Here is a 27,033-nt window from a genome sequence, read left to right on the forward strand (position 1 = left end):
GAAAAGAAGCAGGTCTCTAGCAACACCTCAACTTTTTTATTGCTTTTTGTTCTTTTCTCTCCTATGTTTGAACTTTGAACTGAACTTTGAACACCTTGAACACTTGAAACACTGAAATTGTCATTTCTTTTGATTTTTAAAAAAATGTACCATTGACAATTGCGGTGAAATCTTTGATGCCACTGATGGAGTAGACGGGGGCTGGGGCTGGGCCTCAAGTTGTCTCGTCTCCATCACCTCCTGAGCAGGTACAGTTGGGGCAGGTTGTTGCACCGTTTGTGCTGGAGCAGCAGAAGCAGTACTCTGCTGAAAATAAATCACAAAAATACATATAATCATGAAAAAGGAAAGGCATTCTAGTAAATAAAAATAAACACATATTGACTCAAAAATGTACCTTTTGAGTGTGAAAACCACATGTGCATTTCAGCACACCTCCAAGCAAAGTCCTCTGCCCACGAGATTGCAATGGGCATTTCTCAATCTGAAAAAATCATGAAAGATATATTAAATAATTTTATACAATACAAAAAACTTTTATAACTAAATAAGAATTTTTGCTCAATGACTCCCTTAATAAAGCACACAATAGCTCTGTAAATTAATGTACCACTGTTTCTAGAATGTGTTTAATATTTGTCTAATATGTAATCATACAGTTTGTATTTCCAAAAACGAAAAGAAGAATAAAAGGAACTGGACAGGAACATTTCAGGCCTTAAAACCACATGCTGTATACTGTACTCATAATCCCTTCCCCCACCTTTTCAGATCTCTCTCATAAACGGTCAAACTTACTAAATTATTCGACGTAAATCTCAAAATACATGCAATTTAAAACACTTTAATATTTAAAAACAAGTATGACATGTTTTACACAGATACTGTACTGAATGTACTGAAGCCTAACAAGTTAACGTTACTCTGTTAAGCAAATTTCAGCAAACGTTATATCATGTAAACGAAATACACACCCTTTGATAAATCTCATGCCACTTTTTTTGTCGAGGAGCTGGCCTGTTTCCCTCATTTGATGGCCAAACTCCTGTGCTGGCAAACTTTTTCAAACGTGAAATCCAGTCAGCGTCTGACATGGCTTTATGAGATTTTCCAGACATTTTTCTCCTATAAATTAAACGGTTTTAAATTTAAAGTATCCAAATTTGAAATACAACACACTAAAATATTAATTCGTGCAATTGTGTAGTTTTTCCTACCTTTTTTAAGAAATCACTATCGGAAAAAATCCTTTACTGTAAGCAAAACGATGCTGTGCTCTGTCGAATGATGCTGTTCGTTGAATATCACTGATGGTCAATGAACTTTTTTGACCTCTGACCCGCCTCCAGAGGACCGCGTCATTCCTTCGTGTACCTTCGGCTCAGTTCGGAAAATTGATTGACATCTGACTGACCTGTTTGACTGCACACCTAGCGGTGATTCTTGGAACAGTTCCTCCTCCGCGGCTTCAACATTGTCTCGACTCTGATTGGTCAAATGTTGAGAATGTTGAGAATTCCGGTCCGCGATTGGCTGCAAATGTTGAAGCGCTGCAACGTGATTGGCTACAATGTTGGAGCGAATCGCTCCGATTGGCTCTCATCTTCAACATTTGTGAAATATTGTCAGACTATCCTTCGGCAGCTGGCGTTCAGGCTCCAGTCTCTTCGGGGGCGTGGGTTCGAATCCCACTGCTGCCAGGCAGTCCTTTTAGGATGCTTGAGAATGACCTCTCTACATCTAGATACATCTAGGGTAGCGTGGCCGAGGGGTCTAAGGCGCTGGATTTAGGCTCCAGTCTCTTCGGGGGCGTGGGTTTGAATCCCACCGCTGCCAGATGTGATTTTAAACACGGACAAACTGCTTGAGTGCGTGCGTGTTCTCAGTGACCGCTGGAAATGAGAGAGTACATTTAAGTTGGCATCTAATCAGTATAATGTGTTCTTTGAAACTCACGGCAGACTCGTTGGTGTGACAGCAACACATCCCCAAGCTCGAATCTGCTCAGGAGCAAGTGTCTTTCCCACGATTAGACTGCAGCATCTTAACAAAGTCTGCACTGGAAGTCTCTCTCTGCCATTGCTCCTTTTAGCAAGAGCACCCTATTGAAACAGGAACAGTAAAGATTCACAATTAGAGTAGTAATACTCTATAACTGGATTTGAATATAATAACAACAATGTGGGGTCTGCTGTGATGGAATCAGTAACTCACTCTTTTGTGAAATAACAGTTACCTTGTAATCAGGTGCTTAAATGCATCGCAGCTGGCTGCCGTTTGGAGTAGACTTCAAATGCCTTGAGGTGTGCTCTAATAGACATTTACATTTACATTTTTCATTTAGTCATTTAGCAGACGCTTTTATCCAAAGCGACTTACAAATGAGGACAAGGAAGCAATTTACACAACCAAGAGCAACAATGAATAAGTGCTATAAGCAAGTTTCAGGTCTGTAAAGTCTAAGAAGGGAAGTATTAGTAGTATTAGTTTTTTTTTTTTTTTTTTTTTTGTACAGTTAGTGTGATATTCAGAGAGGCAATTACAGATTAGGAAGTGTAGTGGAGACTAAATAGTTGAGTTTTTAGTCGTTTCTTGAAAGTAGCGAGTGACTGCTGTTCTGATGCAGTTAGGGAGTTCATTCCACCAACTGGGCAGATTGAGCGTGAGCGTGAGCGAAAGTGATTTCTTCCCCCTATGGGATGGAACCACGAGGCGACGTTCATTCACAGAACGCAAGTTTCTGGAGGGCACATAGATCTGCAGAAGCGAGAGCAGATAAGAAGGAGCAAGGCCAGAAGTCACTTTGTAGGCAAACATCAGAGCTTTGAATTTGATGCGAGCAGCAACTGGCAGCCAGTGCAAACGGACTAGCAGCGGAGTGACATGTGCTCGTTTAGGTTCATTGAAGACCACTCGTGCTGCTGCATTCTGGAGCAGTTGAAGAGGCTTGATAGAGTTAGCTGGAAGCCCAGCTAGTAGAGAGTTACAGTAATTTAGTTTGGAGAGAACAAGAGCTTGAACAAGGAGTTGAGCTGCATGTTCAGATAAGAAGGGTTGGATCTTTCTGATGTTATTGAGTGTGAATCTGCATGATCGAGCAGTTCTAGAGATGTGGTCAGAGAAGTTTAGTTGGTCATCAATCGTTACTCCAAGGCTTTTCACCATTTTGGATGCAGTAATGGTTGCCCCATCCATCTGGATTGAAAAGTTATAGTGTAGAGTCAAGTTGGCAGAAACTACAAGCATTTCCGTTTTTGCGAGGTTCAGCTGAAGATGATGATCTTTCATCCAGTGTGAAATATCCAACAGGCAGGCTGAAATGCGAGCTGGAACCGAGGGATCATCAGGATGAAAAGAGAGGTATAGCTGGGTATCATCAGCATAGCAGTGGTAGGAGAATCCATGTCTCTGGATGACTGGTCCTAGAGATGATGTGTAGATGGAGAAGAGAAGTGGCCCAAGAACAGAGCCTTGAGGTACCCCAGTGTTTAGATGCTGTAGGTTGGACACCTCACCCCTCCAAGACACCCTGAATGATCTGTCAGTGAGGTAAGATCTGAACCATTGTATAACAGTGCCCGCAACGCCCAGTGACTCGAGCGTAGATAGCAGGATCTGGTGGTTGACAGTGTCAAAAGCAGCTGACAAGTCCAGCAAAATGAGGACTGATGATTTAGAGTCTGCTTTAGCCAGTCTGAGATCCTCCACGACCGAGAGCAGGGCAGTCTCAGTTGAGTGGCCTTTCTTAAAGCCGGATTGCTTGTTGTCCATGAGATTGTTTTGAGTAAGAAAGTCCAGGACTTGATTGAACACTACTTTCTCCAGAATCTTGGCCATGAATGGAAGCAGGGATACTGGTCTGTAGTTTTCAAGTAGCGTATGGTCCAGGTTGGGTTTCTTTAGCAGTGGGGTTACCCTAGCCTGCTTAAATGAAGTGGGGAATAAACCAGAGTCAAGAGATGTGTTAATTATGTGAGTCAGTGTTGGTATGACTGCAGGAGAGATGGCTTGCAAGAGATGAGAGGGAATGGGATTGAGTGGACAGGTGGTTGCATGGCTAGATAGCACCAGTTTGGACACCTCAGACTCAGAGAGCTGAGAAAAAGAGGTGAGTGTGTGTGGTGTTGGTGGTGTACCTTGCGTGTTTGTTGTAGGTGCAGCAAATTGAGCACTGATTTTTGCAGTTTTGGTGCAAAAGAATGTAGCAAAGTCATCAGTAGTAAGTGTGGAGGATGCGGGTGGAGGAGGAGGATAGAGGAGGGAGGAAAATGTTTTAAAAAGTAGGCGAGGATTAGTGGCATTGTTGATTTTCAGACGGTAATATGTCTGCTTTGCCGAAGTAACCTCAGCCGAGAAAGAGGACAGAAGAGTTTGGTATGTTAAGAGCTGTGCAGGATTTTTAGTTTTCCGCCAAATTCTTTCTGCAGCTCGAAGTTTTGAGCGATGCTCACGGAGAGCATCCGAGAGCCAGGGTGCAGGAGGACTGGCACGGGCTGGCCTGGATGCAAGAGGACATAATTGGTGTAGACATGATGCTCTAGACATGATGCTGTATCCAGTAATAGAGACAGAACTGTGCTTGACAGGAAGGTGGGAGTGCTTCCTAAGCTAGTATTAAGCAGCTCTCTTTCTTTGTGGAGGAGCTCCAGCAATGCATGGCCAAATTCAACTGATTTCCCAGCGCTGTTGCGCTACGTGAAACAAGTTGGTGTGAAAACTGCTCAGGGAAAGCAGTTTGGCAAGGTAGCGTGGCCGAGCGGTCTAAGGCGCTGGATTAAGGCTCCAGTCTCTTCGGGGGCGTGGGTTCGAATCCCACCGCTGCCAGGCAGTCCTTTTAGGATGCTTGAGAATGACCTCTCTGCTTGAGCAAACATACGTGTAAAGTAATACTGCATGCTTTCACTCACATCCAAACGTAGACTCCTTGGCCAAAGTTGAAGGGCTTCACTAGGAAGCTCGGCGTCCTCTCTGCTTCCGTAAAATTGGGCAGAAAAGGGACCACTGCATGGAGTCATCTGGGATAGCGTAGCCAAGGGATCTAAGGCGCTGGATTTAGGCTCCAGTCTCTTTGTGGGTGTGGGTTCAAATCCCATCCGCTGCCAGGCAGTCCTTTTAGGATGCTTGAGAATGACCTCTCTGCTTGAGCAAACAGACTTGCAAAGTGATACTGCATGCTTCAGCTCGCATCCAAATGTAGACTTCTTGGCCAAAGTTTAAGGGCTTCACTAGGAAGCTCTGCGTCTTCTCTGCTGTTCTGCTTCCGTAAAATTGGGCAGAAAAGGGACCACTGCAAGAATACATCTAGGGTAGTGTGGCCGAGGGGTCTAAGGTGCTGGATTTAGGCTCCAGTCTCTTTGAGGGCGTGGGTTCGAATCCCACTGCTGCCAGATGTGATTTTAAACACGGACAAACTGCTTGAGTGCGTGTTCTCAGTGACCGCTGGAAATGAGAGAGTACATTTAAGTTGGCAACTATTCAGTATAATGTGTTCTTTGAAACTCACGGCAGACTTGTTGGTGTGACAGCAACACATCCCCAAGCTCGAATCTGCTCAGGAGCAAGTGTCTTTCCCACAATTAGATTGCAGCATCTTAACAAAGTCTGCACTGGAAGTCTCTCTCTGCCATTGCTCCTTTTAGCAAGAGCACCCTATTGAAACAGGAACAGTAAAGATTCACAATTAGAGTAGTAATACTCTATAACTGGATTTGAATATAATAACAACAACAATGTGGGGTCTGCTGTGATGGAATCAGTAACTCACTCTTTTGTGAAATAACAGTTACCTTGTAATCAGGTCCTTAAATGCATCGCAGCTGGCTGCCGTTTGGAGTAGACTTCAAATGCCTTGAGGTGTGCTCTAATAGAGACAGAACTGTGCTTGACAGGAAGGTGGCAGTGCTTCCTAAGCTGGTATTAAGCAGCTCTCTTTCTTTGTTGAGGAGCTCCAGCAATGCATGGCCAAATTCAACTGATTTCCCAGTGCTGTTGCGCTACTTGAAACAAGTTGGTGTGAAAACTGCTCAGGGAAAACAGCTTGGCAAGGTAGCGTGGCCGAGTGGTCTAAGGCGCTAGATTAAGGCTTCAGTCTCTTTGGGGGCGTGGGTTCGAATCCCAACGCTGCCAGGCAGTCCTTTTAGGATGCTTGAGAATGACCTTTCTGCTTGAGCAAACAGACTTGCAAAGTGATACTGCACGCTTCTGCTCGTAGTGGTCTAAGGCGCTGGATTTAGGCTCCTGTCTCTTCGGGGGTGTGGGTTCGAATCCTACAGCTGCCAGAAAAGGTTTTAAATATAGCCAAACTGCTTGAGTGTGTGTGTGAGTCTCAGTGAACGCTGGAAATAAGAAAGTACATTTAAGTTGGCAACTAGTCAGTATAATGTGTTCTTTGAAACTCACGGCAGACTTGTTGGTGTGACAGCAACACATCCCCAAGCTCGAATCTGCTCAGGAGCAAGTGTCTTTCCCACGATTAGATTGCAGCATCTTAACAAAGTCTGCACTGGAAGTCTCTCTCTGCCATTGCTCCTTTTAGCAAGAGCACCCTGTTGAAACAGGAACAGTAAAGATTCACAATTACAGTAGTAATACAGTGGGGAATAAACCAGAGTCAAGAGATGTGTTGATTATGTGAGTCAGTGTTGGTATGACTTTCTGACACAGAAATGAAAATAGCCTCACCATTTACTTTCCATTGTTTGGTTTTAAACCTTGATGAGTTTCTTGATTCTGTTAAAGACAAATTACGATATTGTGATAAAAAATGCTAGCTTACTTTGTGTTCCAGAAGACAGGAAATGTTTAAAACCACATGATGGAGAGTAAATGGTAAGCTAATTTTAATATTTAGGGTAAACATCCATTTCATGCTTGCCAGTTTGCCTTTATACTAAAGTTCACTTTTTTGTTCTTTTTTGAAGACCTGATGGTGCTGAAAGAAGAGACACATCAAAAGAGTGAAATAGAAGAGAAACAACAAGAAATAATGAGTGATGAAAAACCCACACTCACTAAAAAGACTTCATCACACAGAAAACCTCGGAAATCCAAGTCTAGGTGTAATTTCAGCTGTAAACAGAGTAGAAAGAGTTTCAGTCAAAAGCCAAACCTTGACCACACTAGGGAGAAACCTTACACCTGCAAACAGTGTGAAAAAAGCTTCTATAATACAGGAAACTTAAAAGTGCACATGAGAATTCACACTGGAGAGAGGCTGTACGCATGCCAACAGTGTGGAAAAAGCTTCTATTCTACAGGAAACTTGGCAGTGCACAGAAGAATTCACACTGGGGAGAGGCTCTATTCTTGCCCTCAGTGTGGAAAGAGTTGTAAGCAAAATGGCAACCTTGAAGTCCACATGAAAACTCACACTGGAGAGAGAAGCTTTATTTGTACACAGTGTGGGAAAGGTTTTTCTCAAAAACAAAACCTTACCATCCACATGAGGATTCACACTGGAGAGAAACCTTACACATGCACAGAGTGTGGTAAGGTAAAAGGTTCCCACATAAAGGCTCACTCAAACACCACATGATAACTCACACCGAACAGAAGCCGTTTGCATGTGCTCAGTGTGGAAAGAGCTTCACAACCAAAGCTAGAATCATGAATCACACGAATGGTCATACTGGAACCACAGTGTTTACATGTGATCATTGTGGAAAGAGTCTCTCATGCAAAGACTCCATTAAGCAACACATGAAGATTCACTCAGGCGAGCGTTTTCGATGCAGTGAGAGTGGAAAGGTCTTCAAACATAAAAGAAGCCTCATCAATCACATGAAGCTTCACAATGGAGAGAAAAAATGAGGCCTTGTCCAGCAGAGCTTAAGGCTTTCCTGGGATAGCATGGGATAGCATCTCGGGACAAGTGTGAACTCCTGAATACATCTCAAGTTACTGGAATGAAACCCTTTGAACCTGAAGATTTTAACTCAATAACTGAAGAGGGGTGAAGATGTGCCAGGTTGTGAGAGTTTCTACAGGGCTGCAAGAAAGCAAAATAACTCTATATGTGTTTCAAGTTATTATGAACTGAAAACCAAATTTATGCACATTGCACACTGCAATCAAATGGTCGGCACTGAAAAGAGAATTAGAAAGATTAGGGAGGAGAAAATGTTTGGGGATATGCAGGGTAAACTGTCCTACACCCTTAGATTGTGTTTTTGATTATTCACATTGTTTGATTTTCACTCCCTTGAACAAACACCGATTTGCCTCCAATTTTGGGCTTTTGTCTGCAGTTTCACAAAACATGTTGGTGAATGAAAGTCCACCTAAACTCGGCCAGTGTGAACTTGCAATGACAGTGAGAGACTGATGCAGACACCATAAAGCCCTGTTCAGACTACACAATGCCATTTGCCAGTTACCACAGATCAGATTTTTGTCAGATTATGAGATTTTGACTTGATAAACTCTTGATGTGTTGTGGGTACAAATGGAGACTTTGGTTTCAAAACACTACACTTTTATTTTGATGGACATATTTTAGAAAATAAACAAGTTTTCTTCATGAAGACAATTAAACTTTCTATGGACAACTAGTTTCCCTTAAAGAAATGTTCATGTGAAAACTCCCACATTACTACAAATAAATCAGTGTATGGGAAACCCAGTGTTGCTATTGTGAATGAGAACATGAGTGATTTGTTAGCTTACATGCTAATTCCAGTACTCATTAGACTACTGAAGGACTTCAGCTATCTGTAAATTCCAAATATTATTTATATGCATTACATATTGTACTACTCATGTGCACTGATAGATTATATTGTGTGCTGTCTGCAAGTGGTGTGTGTGTGTAGGTTATAGTTTTAGGTTTATTGTGTTAAAGGTAAATTATTTTAAGAGTAACAAGTTATTTAATTATTAACATTCTGATTGTTCCTATATATATATATATATATATATATATATATATATATATATATATATATATATATATATATATATTAGGGATGCACCGATATGTATAGGCCGATATTTATAAATATTTCAAAATGATATATTTTTATACAGCAAACTTCATAAAAGATTGAACTTCTTTTATGAACTAAATAGTCTATACTCAAAGCAAAAAAGCTTTAACTTCAAAATTGCAAGGTGATTATAGACCTATATTCAAGATTTCACATAAATCAGCATGCAAAAAATACATTACTTCCTTTTCTTCATAGCAAATTAACATGCAACTTGACTGTTGCATAAAATTAAGAAGGTTAAATAACAAAATATGATTTATTCAACAAGCAAATTAAATATATTTAAATAAGATGAGAATGAAAGCACTAAGGACTGAAACCAGCTCAAATGTTCTTGAATAAAACGTGTTACAGTGATGTACACATGTACAAATACGTCATGTACGAAAAAGCCTTTTTTAGAGGTGTTTTGACAGTTCAGAGCCACCGTACAAGTAAATAGCTTACAGATAGTACGTTTAGAAAATGCGGCACAGATTCATGCTATTTGGCGTTTTAGATTCTTTCGAACATGTAGCTGCTGCTTGTCAATCAGATGCGTCTGCGCTCGTTCTTGCTGTCAATTGCGGGGGGAAAATGATCGATGAAAAGTTTATGATAAACCGCTGAGTTTTACTCAACTGTAGAGGAAGAGTTGCCATCAGAGTCAGACTTTCATACAAAACCTGCAATGAGCTGACTTTATGGCTAACAGAGCTGAATATAAAGACAGAATGAGCCGCTGGTCGAGAGCCTCTATGACTGGATTCACATCTCCCCCGTGCTACAGTGTGTGTGTGTGCGCGGTGACAGCTCGCGCGCTCGTCATAATCAATATGAATATTTCGATCAAACTGAATACATCTTACATCAACAACACATGACAAGCAACGTGTTGATAATAACAAATAATCAGATTACAAACAACTGTTTACACTTGTTGTAAAATGTGCGGGTCCAGTTGCAGTTTGGTGTGTGTGTGTGTGTGAAGCGTAGAGAGAGAGGGAGAGAGAGAGGAGCGGTTTTTGGGCAATGAGACTATTTTAGGTGACTGATTTGTTGTACCACACGAAAAGTAATAAATATTTTGGACCAAGTTACATGTGTCCTCGTTCATTCACCGGCTGCAACTAAAAGAGAAGGCAATTCATCACGAAACTAATATTATTCGGCCCTGGAGTAATAAGTTAAGATCCCCTGCTATCTCTACACAACAAAGAGACAGAGCTGGAAAGGTTTACATAGTTAATATTTTTCCTGAGGCGATTTAAAGCAAAATACACAATGACACTCAATCAAACACATCTACAATGATAAGGAACATGGTTACTTACTGACTTATTAACGCACAGCAATACAACTTGAAGAAATTACAGACTTTGAAGGAATAAACAGTGTGAAGAGAGATCCATTATAGTGCAGCGGGCAAGTCTGAACAAGTTCCGCCCACGCGTGCGCAGCGCGCAAGTCTGTACAATTACGTAATTTATCGGCTTAAAGATATCAGCCGAATTTAGACATCGAATCGATAACGATAGTCCTAAAAATAGCATTTATCGGCCGATACCGATATGGCCGCCAATATATCGTGCATCCCTAATATATATATATATATATATATATATATATATATATATATATATATATATATATATATATATACTATTACTAACCAGCAATGATAGGTGAGCAAAATAAAAATTGAAAGAGGATACTTTTATTAGGCCTTTCATGAGTCTAATAATCTCAAAGTCACACTTAAAAAGAAGGTCCAAAAACCTGCATTTATAAATGAAGAATGTTTTGCAAAGCATAAAAGGTTGTTAACCAGGTAATGCTGTGTACAATTTGTTTTAGTTACACCAAATTTAACTTGTTTATTGTAAAAAGGGTTTAAATGGATATTGACATGAGACATTCTGTATTATGCATTACGTATTATGAGTCATGAGTAGGGCCAGAAAGAATCTGTCAACGTTTTTTGCTATTTCTGCGAAGAATATTGATAAAAATCTGTGGATTTCTGCCAAAATATTTTGGGAGTATTATAACTAAAACCTAAATATGTGAAACAAAAAATATTATCTTTTAAACTTTTATTTAATGTTTAAAATGCAAATCCAATTAGATACACTTTATTTGATAAACAAAGCAAGTCACTCATATAATATTTCTACTAAAAGACAAAAATATTACTGTAAAAACTGCATTGTACATAAATCAGATAAACATTTTCATATTAGTCAATAATATTACTGTATTTAATTTAAAAAGTGAATAAATATATATTTACACAAGTAAATAAAATAGAATTAATGATCTGCGCGACATTATGTGTTATGAGTCATGTACATGAGTATATGCAATTGTATAAACATGCTCAGTGTTTTCAATTACTTTCACAAAATTGACAAGTTCTCCTCAGTATCAACTTTTAATCTCAGGAATTCTTTTGATGGAGACACATCATTAATCATTTTAACTGAAGTTCTTTAATTTTGGGGAGAATTAGAAAAGAAATGTAACTTTCTTATTTTTCTAATTCCTGTGAATTAAATTATTTTAAAATAAACAAGGTCTGAGCTGATTATATGACCACAGGTATGCTCAGTCCAGAAAGACTAGGACCTCCATGCAAAAATGAATGGCCTATCATCCGGCCAGCCATCTGGAACAGGTTGCTGTCCCGTAGTACAGCAGATGCAGAAGGTACAGGGTGGTTTTTTTCCCCCTCAAAAAGGGCTGTAGTAGATGAACCTAAAAAATCTAATCAGTAAGAATTAACTAATAGTACTAGTTGTATAAAATCTGTAATAGCCCAAAAGCAAAAGAGACATAAAACATCAAATCACATCTGTAAAATTCTAAACAAATAATTTCTCTGTATGCACTGTGGTGGTACCAGTCAGCATCGATCTGCATTGCCCACCAGTAAATAGAAAGATAATGTTATGAACATTTTACATCTTATCAGGTGTGCAAAAGGCTTCTCAAGTACAGTGCACAAAATCATACAGAAAAAGGTCAGGGTTACAGGCAGTGTTGACGAAAATTAACTTCAGTTTTCAATTCAGTTTTTGCATCATCATTGACAAAATATGGCGGTTAACTCCCTTGCCAACAGCTGCATCTCCTAAAAAAAAATACAAAATGAAGCAAGTTCGTTGCACAAACTGTACAGACTATAATCGATTCAAATGATTTTAATAATAAAAAAGGAGTACCAGTCAATCTATATTTCAATGGAGTGGACCAATTAGCACTGTTCATTTTTAAAATGAAACCAGGGTACTATCTTGTTCATCCATAGTATCAAACTGGTTGATGAGTAATGATAGAGATGGACAGTGTGAATTGATGGAGAGCAACTCATCACAGAACATTCGAGATGATTTGAATGGGTCAATTTCATTTTTCCATTCTGAAATCAAATGAACAATTTATCTAAATACCATTTTACAAGCATAGTTGAATAACAATACAAAAAAGATGAAAGAATAAATGAATAAAGATGCACTTATCATTTTACAGTACAACAGCACTAAAAAAAAATAAAATGTGTTGTGTCTAACCTGCAGACAGGGATGTTGAAGATTGTGCAGTTGAGGGTCCTGGCAATTCTTCTGTATTTAAAGTGAATGAAGAATCATTGTCACCAAAAGTCCTTTCTCTAAAACAGGCAAGACACAAACAATTTCAATTTTGTTCATTAAGCCACTTCAAAAATTTTCATGCATATTAAAAGCATTTGCCCAGTTTCATAGACAAGGCTTAGACCCTAGTGCCAGACAAAGTCTGGATGTAACTTACAATGACATACTGTTTATAGTCATTAATGTCAAAAGTCACCAGTAATGATTTTCTCAAAGCAAGGCTTATAAAAGCTACATACATCAAATCTAATAATGTCTACTACTGACCCAGTTTATGAAACCAACACATTAATTTAAATTTAAGACAGTCCACCAGAAAATTATTTTGTTAATTTTTTACCCTACATTCCATCTGATCTTTGTACATCTCCCTCGAGATATATACAACCAAAACAAACTGTGCAAACTAATCCTTTAGTATTAAAGGCATGTCATCCTACAATTTTTAGCATAACTTTACCCTTCACCACACATGCTTGCATGAAAAGGCAAGACATCAGTTGGGAAAGAGATCTGGCAAATTGGACAAATCTGTAAAAAGTACAAATAAATTAAACAATGTATGTTTGTAGCAAAATTTGTTGAAGAACATACATATTCTACCCCATAAAAAGATTTTAAAATATTAAGAATAGTCTCAAATTTTTAATAGCTTCAAACACATTCTTTATGGAACCACAAATTGGGTATATTCAAATATAGTGAGTATACCCAAATGCAAGAAATAGGCTTTGATCAAAGACCTGTAATGATGGTTCTAAGTTAGGGTGAAGTGGGCTTGGCTGGTCAACAGTTTTGATTACATTTTTGTCTACATCATCATCTAGAATGGTCACATCATTTGAAGACTCCTAATAAAAGTAATCAAAATGCATTGGCATTGTAAATAAATAATATTGATAGAAAAATAAAACCATAATACTGTATGACTTACTGTCTCAGCTTCTTTACACTCTTCAATGTGTAAGGGCAGCAATGGCAGTGGTATTTTCTTACCACATTTCATACAGCTGGACTGTGGCATCTTAGCAAACTCCACAGAATCATAAGGTAATGGTTCAGTGGAAAGCTGTTCCTGTAATGGAACTACAAACAGCATGTTCTTTCCATTATTTGACACTGATTTTAGGAGTCGAGTTGAGTATCCATCAGCATCTGTGGGAATTATAGACAGCTTACGCCGCCCACCCCCACCTAATGGCAAAATCAATTGAGAATCACATTCAGGACTACTGTTGCCTTCTTGGGCTAGCAATATTGTTATAAATGTGTCACCTAAAATTTTGGACAGAAATGTTCTATAAAGCTCTGTTTACCACTGGAAAACTGAAGTAGAGCATGCCATAATCTTAGAACATGGCAGAGAAACATGTCCTTGACTAAATATGTCCTTGCTGGCTTATACATCGATCAGAGCTTTTGCTGCTATTTCTACTTCTGATGACAGTGCCTGTAAGACAAATACCAATTATACCTTTTATCATTTGTTATCTTCATAGTCCGCGATCAACACTGCCGACCCCCACCCCGCCCGTTCCTTACAGTCGGCGATCATCTCCTCTCTCCACCCCCCATACCCACCCACACCCAAAACGGCATTACGCTCTCCCGGTCTTCACTTTAGTACGCGATCGATTCCACCCCCAAATTAGTCCCCGATCAAATTTATAGCTGAGCCCTCCTTGAATGACAATCCTAGAATCGACCATGACAGAAGCCATGCTATTTTACACGACCATCCCGTTCTTCACTCGCCATATTGGCTTAATAACGGACTTAATTTACGTTATAAAGTTTACATTATAAACAACAGCAGCTATTGCTTTAACAAACGTTTGATACTTAATCTTTGCATGCATACATAAACCACTATAGAAATCAAGTAACCACTTACCCGCGCATCCCGCTCTTCACCTGCCATGCTAAATAGAGGAGTATTCTTCTTCTTAGAGGATCATCTCCGTTAATTAGGTCAGACTGCGCAAATGGAGCGCACAGTGAAGCGCTTCGGTCATTCCCACGTTCTCAGGGAGTTGTGATTGGTTGAACAGTAAGCTCGCATCTTATTGGCTACAGGGCACGAGTGACTCACGTGGGAGGTGTGTGCTGATAGGAAAGTCTCAAAAATGCACACACTCGTATTCAGGGTGAGTCGTACGTGAGAGAGGATTTGCACATTCTCATTCAGGATGAACTCGTGAATTTTAAACATTCAAAACTTTTTGTACACTCTTATATATTTGCAAATGGTGTTTTGCATTTGTGAAATGTATTTTATGAAAATGTATTTTTATTTTGTGCATGTGAATTGTTTTTGTGAGTATAAATAAATATTTTACGCATGTGAATTTGGCTACGCATGTGTACATCGTGTCTTTTGCGTGAATTATTATTGAGTCTAATCTCTCTCCATAGAAAAACACTTTTTATCAGATCTGGACTCCGTTGCTTGAATATGTAGGTCCTAGGATTTCAGGTACATTTTTGCAAAACCTTAGATCACCATAAACTTTGGTTAATTTATGTACTTTTCTATTTTTATTATTACTCTGTATTTTTATGTCTTCTTTTTGATTTTGATTTTCATTATGTGCTGTGATGCTAAGAAATTTCTTGGTTGTAAGCTGTTTTCATTGTTCTGTTCTTTTTTGTTTTGTTAAAATAAAGACAAAAAAATGTATTTCGAAGAATTCCAGTTTGTCAGCAGATAGTGTCGGCGCATAAAACATTCCTTTGCATAGTGGTTTGGTTGTCTAGGACTATGATTCTCGTTCATGCTGTGAGAAATCCCAGATTCAAATTTCGGTTGAGCCCTTACAGTTGTCTGCTGTTTTGTAAGGGCATTGTGGCTTACACAGAGGCCTTTTTTCTGAGAATGCCAGTTCGTCAGCTGATAGTGTTGCCATATAAAGTTGCTGTTTTGCAGTGGCTCGTTGATCTAGGGGTATGATTCTCGCTTAGGGTGCCCTTGATTCGTTAGAGAAAGTTTTCTGACTATCTGATGCTTCTGACACCATGTGAAATAAATTCAATTTAGTGGCTCGTTCGTCTAGGGGTATGATTCGCGCATTGGGTGTGAAAGGTCCTGGTTTCAAATCCCGGACGAGCCCTTGCAGATGTTGTGTGTTTTATAGGGCACTATGTCTATCATTAAAATGTCTTTCGAAGAATTCCAGTTTGTCAGCAGATAGTGTCGCCACATAAAACATTCCTTTGCATAGTGGCTTGCTGGTCTAGGAGTATGATTTTCGTTCATGCAATGAAAAATCCCAGATTCAAATTTCGGTTGAGCCCTTACACTTGTCTGCTGTTTTGTAAGGTCGTTGTGGCTTACACAGAGGCCTTTTTTCTGAGAATGCCAGTTCGTCAGCAGATAGTGTTGCCATATAAAGTTGCTGTTTTGCAGTGGCTCGGTCGTCTAGGGGTATGATTCTCACTTAGGGTGCCCTTGATTCGTTAGGGAAAGATTTCTGACTATCTGACGCATTGTGAAATTCTCTCAATTTAGTGGTTCATTGGTCTATCTGTATGATTCTCGCTTCGATTGCGAGAGGACCCGGGATCAATTCTCGGATGAGCCTTTGCAGGTGTACTGTGTTTTACAGGGCATTATATCTTTAGTAAAAACGTCTTTCAAAGAATTCCAATTTGTCAGCAGATAGTGTCGCCACATAAAATATTTCTTGCATAGTGGCTTGCTGGTCTAGGAGTATGATTCTCGTTCATGCCATGAGAAATCCTAAGTTCAAATTTCAGTTGAACCCTTACAGTAGTCTTTTGTTTTGTAAGGGCGTTGTGGCTTACACAGAGGCCTTTTTCTGAGAATGCCGGTTTGTCAGCAGATAGTGTTGCCATGTAAAGTTACTGTTTTGCAGTGGCTCGTTGGTCTAGGGGTATGATTCTGGCTTAGGGTGCCCTTGATTCGTCCGAGAAAGTTTTCTGACTATCTGATGCTTCTGACGCCATGTGAACTTTTATCACAGTAGTGGCTCGTTGCTCTAGGGGCATGATTCTCGCTTTGGGTGTGAGAGATCCCGGGTTCAAATCCCGGACGAGCCCTTGCAGGTGTCATGTGTTTTACAGGGCACTATGACTTTCATTAAAATGTCTTTCGAAGAGTTCCAGTTTGTCAGCAGATAGTGTCGCCACATAAAACATTCCTTTGCATAGTGGCTTGCTGGTCTAGGAGTATGATTTTCGTTCATGCAATGAGAAATCCCAGATTCAAATTTCGGTTGAGCCCTTACATTTGTCTGCTGTTTTGTAAGGTCTACGGGCTTACACAGAGGCCTTTTTTCTGAGAATGCCAGTTCATCAGCAGATAGTTTTGCCATGTAAAGTAGCTGTTTTGCAGTTGCTCGTTGGTCTACGGGCATGATTCTCGCTTAAGATGCGAGAGGTCTCGTTTTCAAATCCTGGACGAACCATTGCAGAAGTCCCGGGTCCAAATGAAGCAAAAGCCCTGCTTCAATGTTTGTTAGATAAGGATTTCTGACCATCTGTTCCTTCTGATGTCTTGTAAAATATTCAAGCTTTTGTGGCTCGTTGGTCTAGGGGTATGATTCTCGCTTAGGGTGCGAGAGGTCCCGGGTTCAGATCCCGGACGAGCCCTTGCAGTTATTCTTTTGTTTTCCAGGGCATTATGGCTTTCATAAAAAACGTTTTTCGAAGAATTCCAGTTTGTCAGCAGATAGTGTCGGCACATAAAGCATTCCTTTGCATAGTGGTTTGGTTGTCTAGGACTATGATTCTCGTTCATGCCGTGAGAAATCCCAGATACAAATTTCGGTTGAGCCCTTACAGTTGTCTGCTGTTTTGTAAGGGCGTTGTGGCTTACACAGAGGCCTTTTTTCTGAGAATGCCTGTTCGTCAGCTGATAGTGTTGACATATAAAGTTACTGTTTTGCAGTGGCTCGTTGGTCTAGGGGTATGATTCTCGCTTCGGGTGTGAGAGGTCCCGGGTTCAAATCCCGGACGAGCCCTTACAGGTGTTATGTGTTTTACAGGGCACTATGTCTTTCATTAAAATGTCTTTCGAAGAATTCCAGTTTGTCAGCAGATAGTGTCGCCACATAAAACATTCCTTTGCATAGTGGCTTGCTGGTCTAGGCGTATGATTTTCGTTCATGCAATGAGAAATCCCAGATTCAGATTTCGGTTGAGCCCTTACACTTGTCTGCTGTTTTGTAAGGTTGTTGTGGCTTACACAGAGGCCTTTTTTCTGAGAATGCCAGTTTGTCAGCAGATAGTGTTGCCATATAAAGTTGCTGTTTTGCAGTGGCTCGGTGGTCTAGGGGTATGATTCTCACTTAGGGTGCCCTTGATTCGTTAGAGAAAGATTTCTGACCATCTGACGTCTTGTGAAATTCTCTCAATTTAGTGGCTCATTGGTCTATGGGTATGATTCTCGCTTCGGTTGCGAGAGGACCCGGGTTCAGTTCCTGGATTAGCCCTTGCAGGTGTACTGTGTTTTACAGGGCATTATGTCTTTCGGAAAAACGTCTTTCAAAGATTTCCAATTTGTCAGCAGATAGTGTCGCCACATAAAATATTTCTTGCATAGTGGCTTGCTGTTCTAGGAGTTTGATTCTCGTTCATGCCATGAGAAATCCTAGGTTCAAATTTCAGTTGAACCCTTACAGTTGTCTTTTGTTTTGTAAGGGCGTTGTGGCTTACACAGAGGCCTTTTTTCTGAGAATGCCGGTTTGTCAGCAGATAGTGTTGCCATGTAAAGTGGCTGTTTTGCAGTTGCTCGTTGGTCTACGGGCATGATTCTCGCTTAAGATGCGAGAGGTCTCGTTTTCAAATCCTGGACGAACCATTGCAGAAGTCCCGGGTCCAAATGAAGCAAAAGCCCTGCTTCAATGTTTGTTAGATAAGGATTTCTGACCATCTGTTCCTTCTGATGTCTTGTAAAATATTCAAGCTTTTGTGGCTCGTTGGTCTAGGGGTATGATTCTCGCTTAGGGTGCGAGAGGTCCCGGGTTCAGATCCCGGACGAGCCCTTGCAGTTATTCTTTTGTTTTCCAGGGCATTATGGCTTTCATAAAAAACGTTTTTCGAAGAATTCCAGTTTGTCAGCAGATAGTGTCGCCACATAAAATATTTCTTGCATAGTGGCTTGCTGTTCTAGGAGTTTGATTCTCGTTCATGCCATGAGAAATCCTAGGTTCAAATTTCAGTTGAACCCTTACAGTTGTCTTTTGTTTTGTAAGGGCGTTGTGGCTTACACAGAGGCCTTTTTTTCTGAGAATGCCGGTTTGTCAGCAGATAGTGTTGCCATGTAAAGTGGCTGTTTTGCAGTTGCTCGTTGGTCTACGGGCTTGATTCTCGCATAAGGTGCGAGAGGTCCCGTTTTCAAATCCTGGACGAACCATTGCAGAAGTCCTGGGTCCAAATGAAGCAAAAGCCCTGCTTCAATGTTTGTTAGATAAGGATTTCTGACCATCTGTTGCTTCAGATGTCTTGTGAAATATTCAAGCTTTTGTGGCTTGTTGGTCTAGGGGTATGATTGTCGCTTAGGGTGCGAGAGGTCCCGGGTTCAAATCCCGGACGAGCCCTTGCAGTTGTTTTACAGGGCATTATGGCTTTCATAAAAAACATTTTTCGAAGAATTCCAGTTTGTCAGCAGATAGTGTCGCCACATAAAACATTCCTTTGCATAGTGGCTTGCTGGTCTAGGAGTATGATTTTCGTTCATGCAATGAGAAATCCCAGATTCAAATTTCGGTTGAGCCCTTACATTTGTCTGCTGTTTTGTAAGGTCTACTGGCTTACACAGAGGCCTTTTTTCTGAGAATGCCAGTTCATCAGCAGATAGTTTTGCCATGTAAAGTGGCTGTTTTGCAGTTGCTCGTTGGTCTACGGGCATGATTCTCGCTTAAGATGCGAGAGGTCTCGTTTTCAAATCCTGGACGAACCATTGCAGAAGTCCCGGGTCCAAATGAAGCAAAAGCCCTGCTTCAATGTTTGTTAGATAAGGATTTCTGACCATCTGTTCCTTCTGATGTCTTGTAAAATATTCAAGCTTATGTGGCTCGTTGGTCTAGGGGTATGATTCTCGCTTAGGGTGCGAGAGGTCCCGGGTTCAGATCCCGGACGAGCCCTTGCAGTTATTCTTTTGTTTTCCAGGGCATTATGGCTTTCATAAAAAACGTTTTTCGAAGAATTCTAGTTTGTCAGCAGATAGTGTCGGCACATAAAGCATTCCTTTGCATAGTGGTTTGGTTGTCTAGGACTATGTTTCTCGTTCATGCCGTGAGAAATCCCAGATACAAATTTCGGTTGAGCCCTTACAGTTGTCTGCTGTTTTGTAAGGGCGTTGTGGCTTACACAGAGGCCTTTTTTCTGAGAATGCCTGTTCGTCAGCTGATAGTGTTGACATATAAAGTTACTGTTTTGCAGTGGCTCGTTGGTCTAGGGGTATGATTCTCGCTTCGGGTGTGAGAGGTCCCGGGTTCAAATCCCGGACGAGCCCTTACAGGTGTTATGTGTTTTACAGGGCACTATGTCTTTCATTAAAATGTCTTTCGAAGAATTCCAGTTTGTCAGCAGATAGTGTCGCCACATAAAACAATCCTTTGCATAGTGGCTTGCTGGTCTAGGAGTTTGATTCTCGTTCATGCCATGAGAAATCCTAGGTTCAAATTTCAGTTGAACCCTTACAGTTGTCTTTTGTTTTGTAAGGGCGTTGTGGCTTACACAGAGGCCTTTTTTCTGAGAATGCCGGTTTGTCAGCAGATAGTTTTGCCATGTAAAGTGGCTGTTTTGCAGTTGCTCGTTGGTCTACGGGCATAATTCTCGCATAAGGTGCGAGAGCTCCCGTTTTCAAATCCTGGACGAACCATTGCAGAAGTCCCGGGTCCAAATGAAGCAAAAGCCCTGCTTCAAGGTTTGTTAGATAAGGATTTCTGACCATCTGTTGCTTCAGATGTCTTGTGAAATATTCAAGCTTTTGTGGCTTTTTGGTCTAGGGGTATGATTCTCGCTTAGGGTGCGAGAGGTCCCGGGTTCAAATCCCGGACGAGCCCTTGCAGTTGTTTTACAGGGCATTATGGCTTTCATAAAAAACATTTTTCGAAGAATTCCAGTTTGTCAGCAGATAGTGTCGCCACATAAAACATTCCTTTGCATAGTGGCTTGCTGGTCTAGGAGTATGATTCTCGTTCATGCCATGAGAAATCCTAGGTTCAAATTTCAGTTGAACCCTTACAGTAGTCTTTTGTTTTGTAAGGGCGTTGTGGCTTACACAGAGGCCTTTTTCTGAGAATGCCGGTTTGTCAGCAGATAGTGTTGCCATGTAAAGTTACTGTTTTGCAGTGGCTCGTTGGTCTAGGGGTATGATTCTGGCTTAGGGTGCCCTTGATTCGTCCGAGAAAGTTTTCTGACTATCTGATGCTTCTGACGCCATGTGAACTTTTATCACAGTAGTGGCTTGTTGGTCTAGGGGCATGATTCTCGCTTTGGGTGTGAGAGGTCCCAGGTTCAAATCCCGGACGAGCCCTTGCAGGTGTCATGTGTTTTACAGGGCACTATGACTTTCATTAAAATGTCTTTCGAAGAATTCCAGTTTGTCAGCAGATAGTGTCGCCACATAAAACATTCCTTTGCATAGTGGCTTGCTGGTCTAGGAGTATGATTTTCGTTCATGCAATGAGAAATCCCAGATTCAAATTTCGGTTGAGCCCTTACATTTGTCTGCTGTTTTGTAAGGTCTACTGGCTTACACAGAGGCCTTTTTTCTGAGAATGCCAGTTCATCAGCAGATAGTTTTGCCATGTAAAGTGGCTGTTTTGCAGTTGCTCGTTGGTCTACGGGCATGATTCTCGCTTAAGATGCGAGAGGTCTCGTTTTCAAATCCTGGACGAACCATTGCAGAAGTCCCGGGTCCAAATGAAGCAAAAGCCCTGCTTCAATGTTTGTTAGATAAGGATTTCTGACCATCTGTTCCTTCTGATGTCTTGTAAAATATTCAAGCTTTTGTGGCTCGTTGGTCTAGGGGTATGATTCTCGCTTAGGGTGCGAGAGGTCCCGGGTTCAGATCCCGGACGAGCCCTTGCAGTTATTCTTTTGTTTTCCAGGGCATTATGGCTTTCATAAAAAACGTTTTTCGAAGAATTCCAGTTTGTCAGCAGATAGTGTCGGCACATAAAGCATTCCTTTGCATAGTGGTTTGGTTGTCTAGGACTATGATTCTCGTTCATGCCGTGAGAAATCCCAGATACAAATTTCGGTTGAGCCCTTACAGTTGTCTGCTGTTTTGTAAGGGCGTTGTGGCTTACACAGAGGCCTTTTTTCTGAGAATGCCTGTTCGTCAGCTGATAGTGTTGACATGTAAAATTACTGGTTTGCAGTGGCTCGTTGGTCTAGGGGTATGATTCTCGCTTCGGGTCTGAGAGGTCCCGGGTTCAAATCCCGGACGAGCCCTTACAGGTGTTATGTGTTTTACAGGGCACTATGTCTTTCATTAAAATGTCTTTCGAAGAATTCCACTTTGTCAGCAGATAGTGTCGCCACATAAAACAATCCTTTGCATAGTGGCTTGCTGGTCTAGGAGTTTGATTCTCGTTCATGCCATGAGAAATCCTAGGTTCAAATTTCAGTTGAACCCTTACAGTTGTCTTTTGTTTTGTAAGGGCGTTGTGGCTTACACAGAGGCCTTTTTTCTGAGAATGCCGGTTTGTCAGCAGATAGTGTTGCCATGTAAAGTGGCTGTTTTGCAGTTGCTCGTTGGTCTACGGGCATAATTCTCGCATAAGGTGCGAGAGTTCCCGTTTTCAAATCCTGGACGAACCATTGCAGAAGTCCCGGGTCCAAATGAAGCAAAAGCCCTGCTTCAATGTTTGTTAGATAAGGATTTCTGACCATCTGTTGCTTCTGATGTCTTGTGAAATATTCAAACTTTTGTGGCTCGTTGGTCTAGGGGTATGAATCTCGCTTTGGGTATGAGAGGCACCAGATTTAAATCCCAGACGAGTTCTTGCAGTTATTCTGTTGTTTTACAGGGCATTAATGCTTTCATAAAAAACGTTTTTCGAAGAATTCCAGTTTGTCAGCAGATAGTGTCGCCACATAAAATATTTCTTGCATAGTGGCTTGCTGTTCTAGGAGTTTGATTCTCGTTCATGCCATGAGAAATCCTAGGTTCAAATTTTAATTGAACCCTTACAGTTGTCTTTTGTTTTGTAAGGGCGTTGTGGCTTACACAGAGGCCTTTTTTTCTGAGAATGCCGGTTTGTCAGCAGATAGTTTTGCCATGTAAAGTGGCTGTTGCAGTTGCTCGTTGGTCTACGGGCTTGATTCTCGCATAAGGTGCGAGAGGTCCCGTTTTCAAATCCTGGACGAACCATTGCAGAAGTCCTGGGTCCAAATGAAGCAAAAGCCCTGCTTCAATGTTTGTTAGATAAGGATTTCTGACCATCTGTTGCTTCAGATGTCTTGTGAAATATTCAAGCTTCTGTGGCTCGATGGTCTAGGGGTATGATTCTCGCTTAGGGTGCGAGAGGTCCCGGGTTCAAATCCCGGACGAGCCCTTGCAGTTGTTTTACAGGGCATTATGGCTTTCATAAAAAACATTTTTCGAAGAATTCCAGTTTGTCAGCAGATAGTGTCGCCACAGAAAACATTCCTTTGCATAGTGGCTTGCTGGTCTAGGAGTATGATTTTCGTTCATGCAATGAAAAATCCCAGATTCAAATTTCGGTTGAGCCCTTACAGTTGTCTGCTATTTTGTAAGGTCGTTGTGGCTTACACAGAGGCCTTTTTTCTGAGAATGCCAGTTCGTCAGCAGATAGTGTTGCCATATAAAGTTGCTGTTTTGCAGTGGCTCGGTCGTCTAGGGGTATGATTCTCACTTAGGGTGCCCTTGATTCGTTAGGGAAAGATTTCTGACTATCTGACGCCTTGTGAAATTCTCTCAATTTAGTGGTTCATTGGTCTATCTGTATGATTCTCGCTTCGATTGCGAGAGGACCTGGGTTCAATTCTCGGATGAGCCTTTGCAGGTGTACTGTGTTTTACAGGGCATTATATCTTTCGTAAAAACGTCTTTCAAAGAATTCCAATTTGTCAGCAGATAGTGTCGCCACATAAAATATTTCTTGCATAGTGGCTTGCTGGTCTAGGAGTATGATTCTCGTTCATGCCATGAGAAATCCTAGGTTCAAATTTCAGTTGAACCCTTACAGTAGTCTTTTGTTTTGTAAGGGCGTTGTGGCTTACACAGAGGCCTTTTTCTGAGAATGCCGGTTTGTCAGCAGATAGTGTTGCCATGTAAAGTTACTGTTTTGCAGTGGCTCGTTGGTCTAGGGGTATGATTCTGGCTTAGGGTGCCCTTGATTCGTCCGAGAAAGTTTTCTGACTATCTGATGCTTCTGACGCCATGTGAACTTTTATCACAGTAGTGGCTCGTTGGTCTAGGGGCATGATTCTCGCTTTGGGTGTGAGAGGTCCCGGGTTCAAATCCCGGACGAGCCCTTGCAGGTGTCATGTGTTTTACAGGGCACTATGACTTTCATTAAAATGTCTTTCGAAGAATTCCAGTTTGTCAGCAGATAGTGTCGCCACATAAAACATTCCTTTGCATAGTGGCTTGCTGGTCTAGGAGTATGATTTTCGTTCATGCAATGAGAAATCCCAGATTCAAATTTCGGTTGAGCCCTTACATTTGTCTGCTGTTTTGTAAGGTCTACGGGCTTACACAGAGGCCTTTTTTCTGAGAATGCCAGTTCATCAGCAGATAGTTTTGCCATGTAAAGTGGCTGTTTTGCAGTTGCTCGTTGGTCTACGGGCATGATTCTCGCTTAAGATGCGAGAGGTCTCGTTTTCAAATCCTGGACGAACCATTGAAGAAGTCCCGGGTCCAAATGAAGCAAAAGCCCTGCTTCAATGTTTGTTAGATAAGGATTTCTGACCATCTGTTCCTTCTGATGTCTTGTAAAATATTCAAGCTTTTGTGGCTCGTTGGTCTAGGGGTATGATTCTCGCTTAGGGTGCGAGAGGTCCCGGGTTCAGATCCCGGACGAGCCCTTGCAGTTATTCTTTTGTTTTCCAGGGCATTATGGCTTTCATAAAAAACGTTTTTCGAAGAATTCTAGTTTGTCAGCAGATAGTGTCGGCACATAAAGCATTCCTTTGCATAGTGGTTTGGTTGTCTAGGACTATGTTTCTCGTTCATGCCGTGAGAAATCCCAGATACAAATTTCGGTTGAGCCCTTACAGTTGTCTGCTGTTTTGTAAGGGCGTTGTGGCTTACACAGAGGCCTTTTTTCTGAGAATGCCTGTTCGTCAGCTGATAGTGTTGACATATAAAGTTACTGTTGTGCAGTGGCTCGTTGGTCTAGGGGTATGATTCTCGCTTCGGGTGTGAGAGGTCCCGGGTTCAAATCCCGGACGAGCCCTTACAGGTGTTATGTGTTTTACAGGGCACTATGTCTTTCATTAAAATGTCTTTCGAAGAATTCCAGTTTGTCAGCAGATAGTGTCGCCACATAAAACAATCCTTTGCATAGTGGCTTGCTGGTCTAGGAGTTTGATTCTCGTTCATGCCATGAGAAATCCTAGGTTCAAATTTCAGTTGAACCCTTACAGTTGTCTTTTGTTTTGTAAGGGCGTTGTGGCTTACACAGAGGCCTTTTTCTGAGAATGCCGGTTTGTCAGCAGATAGTGTTGCCATGTAAAGTTACTGTTTTGCAGTGGCTCGTTGGTCTAGGGGTATGATTCTGGCTTAGGGTGCCCTTGATTCGTCCGAGAAAGTTTTCTGACTATCTGATGCTTCTGACGCCATGTGAACTTTTATCACAGTAGTGGCTCGTTGGTCTAGGGGCATGATTCTCGCTTTGGGTGTGAGAGGTCCCGGGTTCAAATCCCGGACGAGCCCTTGCAGGTGTCATGTGTTTTACAGGGCACTATGACTTTCATTAAAATGTCTTTCGAAGAATTCCAGTTTGTCAGCAGATAGTGTCGCCACATAAAACATTCCTTTGCATAGTGGCTTGCTGGTCTAGGAGTATGATTTTCGTTCATGCGATGAGAAATCCCAGATTCAAATTTCGGTTGAGCCCTTACATTTGTCTGCTGTTTTGTAAGGTCTACTGGCTTACACAGAGGCCTTTTTTCTGAGAATGCCAGTTCATCAGCAGATAGTTTTGCCATGTAAAGTGGCTGTTTTGCAGTTGCTCGTTGGTCTACGGGCATGATTCTCGCTTAAGATGCGAGAGGTCTCGTTTTCAAATCCTGGACGAACCATTGCAGAAGTCCCGGGTCCAAATGAAGCAAAAGCCTTGCTTCAATGTTTGTTAGATAAGGATTTCTGACCATCTGTTCCTTCTGATGTCTTGTAAAATATTCAAGCTTTTGTGGCTCGTTGGTCTAGGGGTATGATTCTCGCTTAGGGTGCGAGAGGTCCCGGGTTCAGATCCCGGATGAGCCCTTGCAGTTATTCTTTTGTTTTCCAGGGCATTATGGCTTTCATAAAAAACGTTTTTCGAAGAATTCCAGTTTGTCAGCAGATAGTGTCGGCACATAAAGCATTCCTTTGCATAGTGGTTTGGTTGTCTAGGACTATGATTCTCGTTCATGCCGTGAGAAATCCCAGATACAAATTTCGGTTGAGCCCTTACAGTTGTCTGCTGTTTTGTAAGGGCGTTGTGGCTTACACAGAGGCCTTTTTTCTGAGAATGCCTGTTCGTCAGCTGATAGTGTTGACATGTAAAGTTACTGTTTTGCAGTGGCTCGTTGGTCTAGGGGTATGATTCTGGCTTCGGGTCTGAGAGGTCCCGGGTTCAAATCCCGGACGAGCCCTTACAGGTGTTATGTGTTTTACAGGGCACTATGTCTTTCATTAAAATGTCTTTCGAAGAATTCCAGTTTGTCAGCAGATAGTGTCGCCACATAAAACAATCCTTTGCATAGTGGCTTGCTGGTCTAGGAGTTTGATTCTCGTTCATGCCATGAGAAATCCTAGGTTCAAATTTCAGTTGAACCCTTACAGTTGTCTTTTGTTTTGTAAGGGCGTTGTGGCTTACACAGAGGCCTTTTTTCTGAGAATGCCGGTTTGTCAGCAGATAGTGTTGCCATGTAAAGTGGCTGTTTTGCAGTTGCTCGTTGGTCTACGGGCATAATTCTCGCACAAGGTGCGAGAGCTCCCGTTTTCAAATCCTGGACGAACCATTGCAGAAGTCCCGGGTCCAAATGAAGCAAAAGCCCTGCTTCAAGGTTTGTTAGATAAGGATTTCTGACCATCTGTTGCTTCTGATGTCTTGTGAAATATTCAAACTTTTGTGGCTCGTTGGTCTAGGGGTATGAATCTCGCTTTGGGTATGAGAGGCACCAGATTTAAATCCCAGACGAGTTCTTGCAGTTATTCTGTTGTTTTACAGGGCATTAATGCTTTCATAAAAAACGTTTTTCGAAGA

The 27,033-nt window shown here is 41.4% G+C and overlaps 1 protein-coding gene, 1 long non-coding RNA gene and 17 other non-coding genes across 19 annotated transcripts in view; 17 read left to right on the top strand and 2 right to left on the bottom strand.

Annotated features, from left to right (window-relative positions):
• The window catches only part of znf1046 (zinc finger protein 1046), a 659,651-nt gene that overhangs the window by 266,041 nt on the left and 366,577 nt on the right, over positions 1-27,033 (bottom strand). The gene's annotated exons all lie outside the window — the stretch shown is intronic.
• Positions 1,755-1,836, top strand: trnal-uag (transfer RNA leucine (anticodon UAG)). Its single transcript has one exon. It is a non-coding gene; the product is annotated as a tRNA-Leu (tRNA).
• On the top strand, positions 4,743-4,824 carry trnal-aag (transfer RNA leucine (anticodon AAG)). The gene has a single exon. It is a non-coding gene; the product is annotated as a tRNA-Leu (tRNA).
• On the top strand, positions 5,306-5,387 carry trnal-uag (transfer RNA leucine (anticodon UAG)). The gene has a single exon. It is a non-coding gene; the product is annotated as a tRNA-Leu (tRNA).
• Positions 6,045-6,126, top strand: trnal-aag (transfer RNA leucine (anticodon AAG)). The gene has a single exon. It is a non-coding gene; the product is annotated as a tRNA-Leu (tRNA).
• LOC141381975 (uncharacterized) lies at positions 12,434-13,817 on the bottom strand. The gene is made up of 3 exons (XR_012402921.1): positions 13,363-13,817; positions 13,080-13,150; positions 12,434-12,636 (listed from the first exon to the last, which is right to left on the bottom strand). It is a non-coding gene; the product is annotated as an uncharacterized lncRNA (long non-coding RNA).
• trnap-agg (transfer RNA proline (anticodon AGG)) lies at positions 17,159-17,230 on the top strand. Its single transcript has one exon. It is a non-coding gene; the product is annotated as a tRNA-Pro (tRNA).
• Positions 17,530-17,601, top strand: trnap-cgg (transfer RNA proline (anticodon CGG)). Its single transcript has one exon. It is a non-coding gene; the product is annotated as a tRNA-Pro (tRNA).
• Positions 18,553-18,624, top strand: trnap-agg (transfer RNA proline (anticodon AGG)). Its single transcript has one exon. It is a non-coding gene; the product is annotated as a tRNA-Pro (tRNA).
• On the top strand, positions 19,654-19,725 carry trnap-agg (transfer RNA proline (anticodon AGG)). Its single transcript has one exon. It is a non-coding gene; the product is annotated as a tRNA-Pro (tRNA).
• trnap-cgg (transfer RNA proline (anticodon CGG)) lies at positions 20,025-20,096 on the top strand. The gene has a single exon. It is a non-coding gene; the product is annotated as a tRNA-Pro (tRNA).
• Positions 21,603-21,674, top strand: trnap-agg (transfer RNA proline (anticodon AGG)). The gene has a single exon. It is a non-coding gene; the product is annotated as a tRNA-Pro (tRNA).
• On the top strand, positions 21,974-22,045 carry trnap-cgg (transfer RNA proline (anticodon CGG)). Its single transcript has one exon. It is a non-coding gene; the product is annotated as a tRNA-Pro (tRNA).
• trnap-agg (transfer RNA proline (anticodon AGG)) lies at positions 23,080-23,151 on the top strand. Its single transcript has one exon. It is a non-coding gene; the product is annotated as a tRNA-Pro (tRNA).
• Positions 24,023-24,094, top strand: trnap-ugg (transfer RNA proline (anticodon UGG)). The gene has a single exon. It is a non-coding gene; the product is annotated as a tRNA-Pro (tRNA).
• trnap-agg (transfer RNA proline (anticodon AGG)) lies at positions 24,575-24,646 on the top strand. Its single transcript has one exon. It is a non-coding gene; the product is annotated as a tRNA-Pro (tRNA).
• On the top strand, positions 24,946-25,017 carry trnap-cgg (transfer RNA proline (anticodon CGG)). The gene has a single exon. It is a non-coding gene; the product is annotated as a tRNA-Pro (tRNA).
• trnap-ugg (transfer RNA proline (anticodon UGG)) lies at positions 25,425-25,496 on the top strand. The gene has a single exon. It is a non-coding gene; the product is annotated as a tRNA-Pro (tRNA).
• On the top strand, positions 25,977-26,048 carry trnap-agg (transfer RNA proline (anticodon AGG)). Its single transcript has one exon. It is a non-coding gene; the product is annotated as a tRNA-Pro (tRNA).

This window comes from Danio rerio, chromosome 4, assembly GCF_049306965.1.
Source record: "Danio rerio strain Tuebingen ecotype United States chromosome 4, GRCz12tu, whole genome shotgun sequence".
Classification (NCBI taxonomy): domain Eukaryota; kingdom Metazoa; phylum Chordata; class Actinopteri; order Cypriniformes; family Danionidae; genus Danio; species Danio rerio.